This window comes from Dysidea avara, chromosome 3 (assembly GCF_963678975.1).
Source record: "Dysidea avara chromosome 3, odDysAvar1.4, whole genome shotgun sequence".
Classification (NCBI taxonomy): Eukaryota; Metazoa; Porifera; class Demospongiae; order Dictyoceratida; family Dysideidae; genus Dysidea; species Dysidea avara.
This window is the reverse complement of record NC_089274.1, coordinates 29732724-29743507: the sequence shown is the minus strand read 5'-3', so window position 1 is coordinate 29743507 and position 10784 is coordinate 29732724.

The following is a 10784-nucleotide window of genomic DNA, read 5'->3' as shown; positions in this document are numbered from 1 at the left end:
TGTAGTTTGGCAGTACAAGATTTAGTCCTCTCTGAAGAATCACAGTGTCTTCAATTTTTCAGCTCTAGCTTCTGGAAATACCCAGTGCATAGTTTTGTGGAGGTGTTGATAAAAAGCATAGATACCACTGTCAGACATAAGTGCCCTGTCTGTAAAAAGTACGCAAGTGAGGCATAACTACCGTAGGTTATTGTTATTCAACGGTGTGGTGCATCTTTACAGACAGTTAGATACTATGACGCTAATAAAATTTTCAGCAAAGCCGGCAAATGAAAGAAAGCAAACTGATATTTCACTGCTACTGTGACATGGTGAGACATGCGTAGCTTATCAGTATTACATAGCTAATACACTACGGGTTTGCTTTATCACTAATTGGTGTTGCTTCAGCCTGGTAAGTGCCTTTTGACATAACTATACTATACACAGTGTTGGGCAAGTTACTTTGTAAAAGTAACTAGTTACATATTACATATTACTTGCAACTGAACTATTTAGTTACAGTTACATATTACCAAGAGTTCATAATATATATACTAAGGAGAGTATCCTACTCTCATATACCCCTGTAGAAAGGCGTATCGTGAAGTTATGACATAACACTTCTGAGTTCGCCCGTTTTTCTTTGTATAATTAATGATGTCATTAGTTGAACATGGTATCGATTGAACGCGTGCCTACCAACGTCGCTAGCAACCAAATTAACTCCAGCTCTAAGCGTTTCTCACCCAACTACAATCGTTCCTTCATGGGTTAAGACCACTTCGTAGGCGTTTCTTACTAGGCCATTCGCGAATACGGCTATCCTGAGCGTCGCAAGTGTGAAACGGTGCTAACGATTCTTGCACTTTTACGGCTTCATGTACGTCACAAACCACAACATCTTGTCGTTATGTCATAACTTCACGATACGCCCTTCTACAGGGGTATATGAGAGTAGGATACTCTCCTTAGTATATATATTATGAACTCTTGATATTACCCATAAAATAAAGTAACTATAATAATGTTACATATTGTATTACTTTGTGTTCACAGCCTTAAGCTGTCACGTGTGAAACTACCACCTTATCACGTGACATGATTGCGTTGTTGGACAATATGCAAATCTTGGTTATAATAAGTAAGAAGCTGGTGAATAAACTTCATTCAGTAGACTTCGTTACTTCGTTGTGGCTAGGCGTTACTCAGAGGATAACTAACAAGATTAGTAACTTCGTTACTTGTAGTAATAATATTACATAATATTAGACTCGTTACAGTAACTATATTTAGGTAACGCATTACATTTGTAAGTAAAGTAACTTGAGTTATATTACCCGTTTTTATAGTGTATTTCGTTATATATTACTTGGTTACCACAAAAGTAATAATATTATGTAACTCGTTACTTATGTAACATGTTACTCCCAACACTGACTATACATGGATTACTTGTGTCTCAGTTCTTTTCACTTGTAACACCAAGGCATCAATTTGCAATAGTACAATAGCTTTGCATGTTCATGGAACTTCACCATGGCTCACATGTTGTCATCACATGGAAACCTAGTCTCGCATGGCCAGACCGCTTTTTTGTTGTGATGCCTCTCGGGTCCACGTGTCATTCGTCGGAGGTGTGAAACCATCCTTGAAGTGTGTCATATCACTCGACGGTTGGTACAGTAGGCTATTATCACTTAATATGACTTAGTAATGATCATTAAACAATTCTTAAACAACATTTGATCAATTACAATCACGCACACAATAGCAGCCTACAACAAATATTTTGGTCCATGAGTTCACACCTTCAGTCATGTGTCCGTTCTCGTGTGATCTTTGCCTTTACATTTTTTCATTTGGTCAGGGGAAAAAAGGGCCTGGTCCGGTTCGAATACCTGCACTTGTTCTCAAAATCCTAGTCATGATTGGGATTTATTCTATGTGCACTTATTACAATCAATGTAAACATTACAAAACCGTAGCTTGCCTGTTCATCACTGAATGGTCGGAATCCTATCTTTTCAATTGCCCAGTCACTGGCAGACTTAATGTCCATTCGAGCATACTTCGAGAATGCTTTAAGACGTTCACATAGAGTAAATCCCCACCACAACTGGGATTTTGAGAACAAGTGCGGGTATTCGAACTGGACCAGACCCTTTTTTTCCTGACCAAATGAAAAAGAAAAAAAAAAGTGGTCTGGTCACGCGAGACTAATGGAAACCATCTGTTCGACTCTACAGGCTTTGTAAAACAGCCTTCCCATTAGGTGTTTAACAACCAAAAAATACCATAGCAGGCCTTATAGAAGTGTACTTCGACTTGAAAGTATTTGTACTTTATAATGTAACAAGCTTGCAAATATTTGTATACCATATAGCAGGGTGCATACTGTAGACAAGGAAAGCTATGCGTGGAGGCACTTTACTCTGTTTACCAGCAGAAAAGTTTGTGATACTGATCATGTATGCCAATGTCTTGGTATATAAATACAATGCATAGTAACAGATGTAGCTAGCTAACTAACATAAAAGTTTCGCGATTGCCTGTAAATTGTGATTTTGTGTCCATGTGTTTGTACTAGGAGCTTATAAGCACCGAAGGCCTTGTGGTGCTTATGAGCTCCTTAATTTGGGACAAAAACCTATTAGTTAATAATTGATAGATCAGTTTGTACATTGTTAATTAATTTAGCTAGCTAGATGGTGCTTGGTTTTTATTCATAACATCAACTTGTTATATAATATCTAATCAAAAACAGCCAAGCTGTAAAAAAAGGTGCGGCCCCCAAAAAGGCCATGGTGAAAAAAGATGTGAAATCCAAGGTGGCGGCCAAGAAATGGCTGTGATGGTAGGTTAATGGTTACATTTTAATAACGACAATTCAGGTGAATTTTGTGCCACTTGGCCTTGGCACCAAATTCACCTGAATTGTCGTTATTAAAATGTAACCATTAACCTACCATCACAGCCATTTCTTGGCCGCCACCTTGGATTTCACATCTTTTTTCACCATGGCCTTTTTGGGGGCCGCACCTTTTTTTACAGCTTGGCTGTTTTTGATTAGATATCACTTCTTTTTGTATTTGTATACTGCAAAGCCAGCCTATGGCTGGCTTTGGGGCTTTTTTAACCCATGTGTTCTTTTCTTTACCACAGGAAGAAGAAAAGAACTTAAAGAAGATTTGTAATACTTCAATTATTTTTGATTTTATTAGTAATTATACAAATTATATACATATATTTATTACACGCCCATTATTCCCCACAGGATATTTTTTTGCAGCTGATCTCTCTACTGGGTGACTTGAAATGTAGCTGAACTATATACAGGATGGTTTCTTTGTAGCTGAACTCTCTACAAGGTGACCTCTTCTAGCTGGTCTCTCTACAGGGTGATTTGTTTGCAGCTAAACTCTCTACATGGTGGTTTCTTTGTAGCTGAACTCTCTACATGATGGTTTCTTTGTAGCTGAACTCTTTATAAGGTGACTTCGTCTAGCTGAACTCTCTACAGGGTGATTTTTTTGTAGCTGAACTCTCTACAGGGTGATTTGTTTACAGCTGAACTCTCTACATGATGGTTTCTTTGTAGCTGAACTCTCTACAAGGTGACTTCGTCCAGCTGATCTCTCTACGGGGTGATTTGTTTCTAGCTGAACTCTCTACAGGTGATTTGTTTGCAGCTAAACTCTCTACATGGTGGTTTCTTTGTAGCTGAACTCCCTACATGATGGTTTCTTTGTAACTGAACTCTCTACAAGGTAACTTCTTCTCTACAGGGTGATTTGTTGTAGTTGAATTCTCTACAAGGTGGTTTGTTTGCAGCTGAACTCTCTACATGATGGTTTTTTTGTAACTGAACACTCTACAAGGTGACTTCTTCTAGATGATCTTTCTACAGGGTGATTTGTTTGTAACTGAACTCTCTACATGATGGTTTATTTGTAGCTGAACTCTCTACAAGGTGACTTCTTCTAGCTGATCCCTCTACAGGGGGATTTATTTGTAGCTGAACTCTCTACAAGTAATTTATTTGCAGCTAAACTCTTTATGTGGTGGTTTCTTTGTAGCTGAACTCTCAACAAGGTGACCTCTTCTAGCTGATCTCTCTACAGGGTGATTTGTTTCTAGCTGAACTCTACAGGTGATTTTTTGCAGCTAAACACTCTACATGGTGGTTTCTTTGTAGCTGAACTCTGTACATGATGGTTTCTTTGTAGCTGAACTCTTTACAAGGTGACTTCTTCTAGCTGATCTTTCTACTGGGTGATTTGTTTGCAGCTGAACTCTCTACATGGTAGTTTCTTTGTTGCTGAACTCTCTACAAGGTGAATTCTTTTACCTGATCTCTCTACAGGGTAATTTGTTTGTAACTGAACTCTGTACAAGGTGCGTTTTTGTGGGTGATCTCACTGCAGGTTGATTTGTTTGTAGCTGAACTCACTAAAGGGTGATTTGCTTGTAGCTGAACTCCTTGCATTGTGTTTAGTTTCTAGCTGATCTCTCTACAGGGTGATTTGTTTGTAGCTGATCTCTCTACAAGTTGATTTGTGTGTAGCTGATCTCTCTGCAGGTTGATTAATTTGTAGCCGATCTCTCTACAGTGTAATTTGTTTGTAGCTGAACTGTCTATAAGGTGATTTGTTTGTAGCTGATCTCTCTGCAGGTTGATTTGTTTTAGCTGAACTCTCTACGGGGTGATTTACTTGTAGCTGAACTCCTTACATTGTGTCTAGTTTCTAGCTGATCTTTCTACAGGGTGATTTGTTTGTAGCTGATCTCTCTACAAGTTGATTTGTGTGTAGCTGATCTTTCTACAGGTTGATTTGTTTGTAGCCGATCTCTCTACAGGGTAATTTGTTTGTAGCTGAACTCTGTACAAGGTGCTTTATTGTAGGTGATCTCACTGCAGGTTGATTTGTTTGTAGCTGAACTCACTAAAGGGTGATTTGCTTGTAGCTGAACTCCTTACATTGTGTCTAGTTTCTAGCTGATGTCTCTACAGGGTGATTTTTTTATAGCTGATCTCTCTACAAGTTGATTTGTGTGTAGCTGATCTCTCTGCAGGTTGATTTGTTTGTAGAAGATCTCTCTACAGGGTGATTTGTTTGTAGCTGAACTCTCTATAAGGTGATTTGTTTGTAGCTGATCTCTCTGCAGGTTGATTTGTTTTAGCTGAACTCTCTACAGGATGATTGCTTGTAGCTGAACTCCTTACATTGTGTCTAGTTTCTAATTGATGTCTCTACAGGGTGATTTTTTGTAGCTGAACTCTCTACAGGGTGATTTGTTTCTAGCTTATCTCTCTACAGGTAGATTTGTGTTGATTTGTTCATTGCTGATTGCTCTAAAGGTTGATTTGTTGTAGCTGAACACTCTGCAAAGTGTTTTATTTGTAGCTGATCTCCCTACAGGGTAATTTGTTTGTAGCTGAACTCTCTCCACAGTGACTTGTGTGTAGCTGAATTCTGTGTAGCTGAATTCTCTAGAGAGTGACTTAATTGTAGCTGTATTCTCTACAGGGTGCATGACTTGTTTATAGCTGAACTTTCTTCAGTGTGACTTGTAATGTTCTGAATCTCTATAGTGATATATTTGCTTAACTCTCCACATGGTGACTTGCTTCTTGCTGAACTGTTTATAAGATTAACTGTTTGCAGCTGAACTCCCTACAGAATAACTTGTGATGTAATAAAATTCTATAATGGAGTAAATAAATTAGCCGAATGCTCTATTAGGGTGACTGTTCTATTAGAGTATCTCGATCTCGCATTTGCTACACGGAGTTGGCTTTAGAATCATAACTCAGTGGTTTGTAATCCGATTCTTCTATACTACTGCAAGGACTTTCTATGAAGATTATTCCAGCTATACACCGATTTTCAGCTCATTGCTCTAAGCGGTTTGCCTAGTAGGCGTGAAAACTAATACTTTTTTATTCGTAAAAATCGATCGCGTAATTGTGACACAGGTTGGGTTTTGTGTCATATCTCCATGGTCTTTATCTCGATTCCTTTCAAACCACCAAAAGGCACTCCTACGATGGTTACTCCATCTACATAGCAATTTTCAACTCATTCCATGAAGCGGTTTACCCTGTAGGCGTGACAACAAATCGATCTTGTTTTATGCAAATAATCGGTCATAACTCCTGAACCATACATCGGATTTGTACCAAAGTTGATGCTAGGATTCGCCGTTGGACTCCCTTTCTGTGTGCCAAATTTCATGGCGATCGGAGTACGCGTTTGCTTGTTATAGCAATTTTTGCAAGTGTGCGAAAAGTCGAAGAAGAAAAAAAACGAAGAAAAAAAAACGAAACTTTGGCAGCTCGTATCTCGGAAATGGCTGGAGCGAATTCCTTCAAATTTGGAATGTAGACTCCCCTGGCTGGCGGGCAACTGTGTAGCAAGTTTGGTTCCAATCGGATAATTGATCACTGAGATACAAAGGTGTGAAAATGACGTTTTCGTTCTTCCTGTCAATATACTCACGGTGTGGCGCGCCGGCTTCTTGGGCCGCACGACATACTACCGTGTGTCTTGATGTCTGTCCTCTTTCCATTGATGTGGTTCACCAGTTATAACTGATGTACAAAAAGGTAAAGAAAAATTAGAAATTATACATTTGTATAGGGATTATCATACAGTATGATAATAGTGTATATTAGGTGCTTTGGTTTCTTATCCAACAATATCTCCCAAAAAAGAGCCTTATTTTTCCAGCTTGGCAGTATTGCCAAGCCTTTGTCATCTTTTAGACCCTTCCATGGAATTAAAAAAAGTCTTTTTATATTTATGCTGACTGACTGACTAACTAATTGACTGAATGATGCCTCCAGCCAAGCATAACTCAACAATGGATAAGGCTACGGGCTTGATTTCTTCACTGCTCAATTAAATGTTGGTTCATCCCAAGACATGCCTTTTTGCCAACCACAGTACGTACAATACACGCATTATGGACATACTTTTGTCCTCCTTTGTGTCCTGCTGACAATGCAAGGTGATGATTTGCGATAGTGCAATATTGCTTCCCTGTGGCTAGCTATCATTCTTATCGCCTGTATTTCCGTAGTGACTGGATTGATTGCAGAGATGCTTCTCATACTGTTCTTCATTTGTAATGTTGTGTAATAGACTGACCATAGCTGAAAATGAAGCGTAATGGCCACTTTACTTTCAGTAATTGATTGTTGGGGTGAACGTTCAGACACAGAATATGGCATGCCTGATGCCATTCTTTCTTTGGATGGGGTTCAGTAGTCATAACTGTGCTATTACAAAGTAAACATACAAGTAGAAGCTAAAGAAAATTTGGAATTATAAGTTGGATTAGTGATTAAAGAAAAATTAGTGAAACAAGGGAAAAGCTAAAAAGTAGTGAAAAACAGGAGTTGTCTATTCCTGTATATATACTAGTGGAAATCTACTCCCTAATTTAGTCATGAAATCCTCTTCATTAGTAGATTTGCAGCTTCTGGTTTCACTACTTTTTATATAGCTATTTCTTTGTTTGACTACTTTTTTCTTAAAATTCCTAAATTTTTCTTATATAGAAATAAAATGCAGTGAAAAAGGGAGATAATCTACACTTGCAGCTATTATACTAGTGGACATGCATTTAATCCCTATTTCAGTCATGGCTACGCTACCAAGAGTATATAATAGAAACCAAGAGTGTCGAACGGTGTATTAACCCGTGATTAATGATTGCACTGAAATGCAAAGTGGCCATTCCGCTTCATTTTCAGCTATTTTCTACCTGTTATACAACATTAAAAGTGAATAACAATATGAGGAGCACCTCTACAATCAATACAGTCACTACAGAAAATATGACTGATCACTATCTATTACTGAAACATGAAGTGGCCATTCCGCTTTAGTTTCAGCTACATTCCATCTGTTACAAATGAAGAACAGTACAAGAAGCTCCTTTGTAATAAGTTCAGAAACTAAAGCACTCAAGCCATGATGAATTAACACCTATGTGGTAGTGAAGGGGGTACAAAGGAGGATAAAGGTAGGTCCATGGTGTGTACATTGTAGCTGCTGTGGTTGGCAATAGGTACATCTCGGGCTGAAGCAATGTCGAACAGTGAAGAAATCAAGCCTATAGCCTAACCATAGGCAGGTTATGTTGGCATTAGTCAAGCAGTCAGTTAACAGAAAATTAAAAAATTCATAGAAACTTGTTGGAAGGGTTTGGGGTGATTTATGGGCTTGGATTAGTCTAGCTAATACTTCTAAGCTGTCATTAAGGAAAAATTAGGCTGGCTTTTGTGTGAAATTACAAGGAAGCCCAAACCTTGATGATGCATACCATGCAGTATTACTGTACTGTATGATAAAAATAGCTAAGGATTAAATACAGAAGGTGATGTTCTCCTTTTGTTTGAGCACTTTTTATTGTATGGATTTCTATATAATCATAGTATGTTTATTTAAAAAAAATTAAGTAGGGATCCAAGCGATAAAATGTAGTGAAAAATAGATGAGTGATGGTTATTACAACATATATAGCTCTGTGAGAAAATCCCTATATTGGTATATTATTTTGTTCAATGCCAAAGCAGGGATTTCCCACCAAGCTATGTTGTAATACCATCATTCATCTCTTGTTTCACTACTTTTATTACTTGGATCCCCACTTCATGTTTAAATTAATCATTTTAAATGTACTTGTTTTATTGTCGCATACAGCTTTACACATGTGACTGTTCTATTAGAGTGACTGCTGTATTAGAGTATCTCAAGTCAGCCTCCAGGTAGTCTCGTGTTGCCAGACCCTATTTCTCTGCACGGCGCTTATCGATTGGAAATTATAAGCGCCTGCTCTCGTAGCCTCCAGGGGCATTTCACTGTGCTATCATTATAAATACAGCTAGACCAATAGGTGTGAGGTCATCATGTTTGAGTAATTATTGTTAAGAGGTGTGGTCTCCATGCTTGATCATTATTAATCAACCAAGATCATTAATGGGTGTCAGGGGCGGATACAGGGGGGGGGGGGGGGCTTTGGGGGCTGAAGCCCCCCCCTTCATATTTAGGCTTTACTTGATCAATATGCTGAGTATTATAATGAAATTTTGTCTTAGCATAATTATATGATCTCTAATAATACAAATACTCATAAAACCACCTTATAAACATCTTTCCAAGGTATTATTAGTGGATTTATGCTAAAGTTTATGTAACAAGGACCCGGATCAGCATTGGAGGTGTACAAGATCGAGATACTCTAATAGAGCAGTCAGCTAACTACTCTAATAGAACATTCACTGGAAACATGTAGTTGGTTCTTTTATGGAATTTTTCCAAATCTGCCTGCACCTATACATATATACAATGAAATGCATTGGTTTGTTTAAAGGGCTTCATTCATCCACTTGTGTAGTTAATATGTATGGCAATACTTAATTCAGGTACACAATTTTCATTGAAAATGCTCTCAGATTCAATCTTGTATTGTTCAAATTTCAAAATTTTCCACATTCAACATTATATTATTCTAACATGCACATATTCGGTGTTGTGCAATTGTGAGAGGGGTGCATCGTGTACTTGGTTGTCTGTACCTACCCAAACATTTTGATTAGCAAAATGCTTTAGAAAGCCATACCTATAATCTAAAGGCAGTATATGAAATATCTACAGGCAGAAAATATTATGAATTTTATGTGGAAATGTTTCCAAATTGCAGTATTTTAGCATCTATTTTTCAAAAATTTCCTGGGGGGGGCATGCCCCCAGACCCCCCTAGTTCACACCTCTACCCAACAGATTAGTACCTTGAGTTAGCCCCCCCTTTTATAAATCCTAGATCCGCCCCTGGGTGTGGTCTCAAGCCAATTATGTAACTACAGGTATCTACCAGGTGTCCACTACCTTTTACAGCAGTGTAAATGCTTTAAATAATTTTGTGGCTTTTAAATATTCTGCTCAAGGAAAGTGTTTATACAGAAAATTAACACCTGGACACCGTTATGTTGCATGAAGAAGATGATGACAGGCCTGATTGAAGATTAATAGAAAGACAAAGCGCAGAGGGCACACACTCATTGGAACCCCAAAAGGCACATGTCACTGGTGAGTTTGTTATTGTGGTATAAAATAGTGGCTGTGTGTTGCTTTGTTTGGCCTCCAGCCGTGCAACTATGGTCAGGCATAGATAATATGCCCCCATGGACATGTGAGCATATGTTTCTATGGAGGGCAGCTAGTTTCACGCCTGGAAAAGAATCATCCTTTTATTTGTTGTTGTGTCAAGTTCAAACCATTTATATATTATTTGTAATAGTTGTTAGAAGAAATATTTTGTTACGGAGACAGGCTGATTTTTACGCTTATTTCCTTTTAGTCATTTTTCTGTATGCGTTTTCAGACAAATGCATGATGTTTGAATGTTATCACCAATTTTCTTCACCTCTAATAATCCACTCAAACATGCTATATCACCAGATGAATGGTTTCACTGCACACCACAACGAATAACAATCCCTCACAAAGATTTCATGGCTATTAAAACACTGCCATCATTGAAAGAGCGCGTATGCAAAGTTGATGGGTCATTTCATTGGAGTTGCAAAACCAGGTGGTGCTTATTTGTTTCATATCTGTAAGGGTTTATATTATCTATGTTGGCAGGCAGACAGGCAGGCAGACCAAAATTTGAACTTTGGAATTTTTTTAAATTCTATATCCGGCTGCTTATAAGTGTTTTCTTGATTTTAATACTCTATTTGATGTTAGATGGACTAATAGTATTCCGTAAAAGTAATTTTTGTTGTGTAA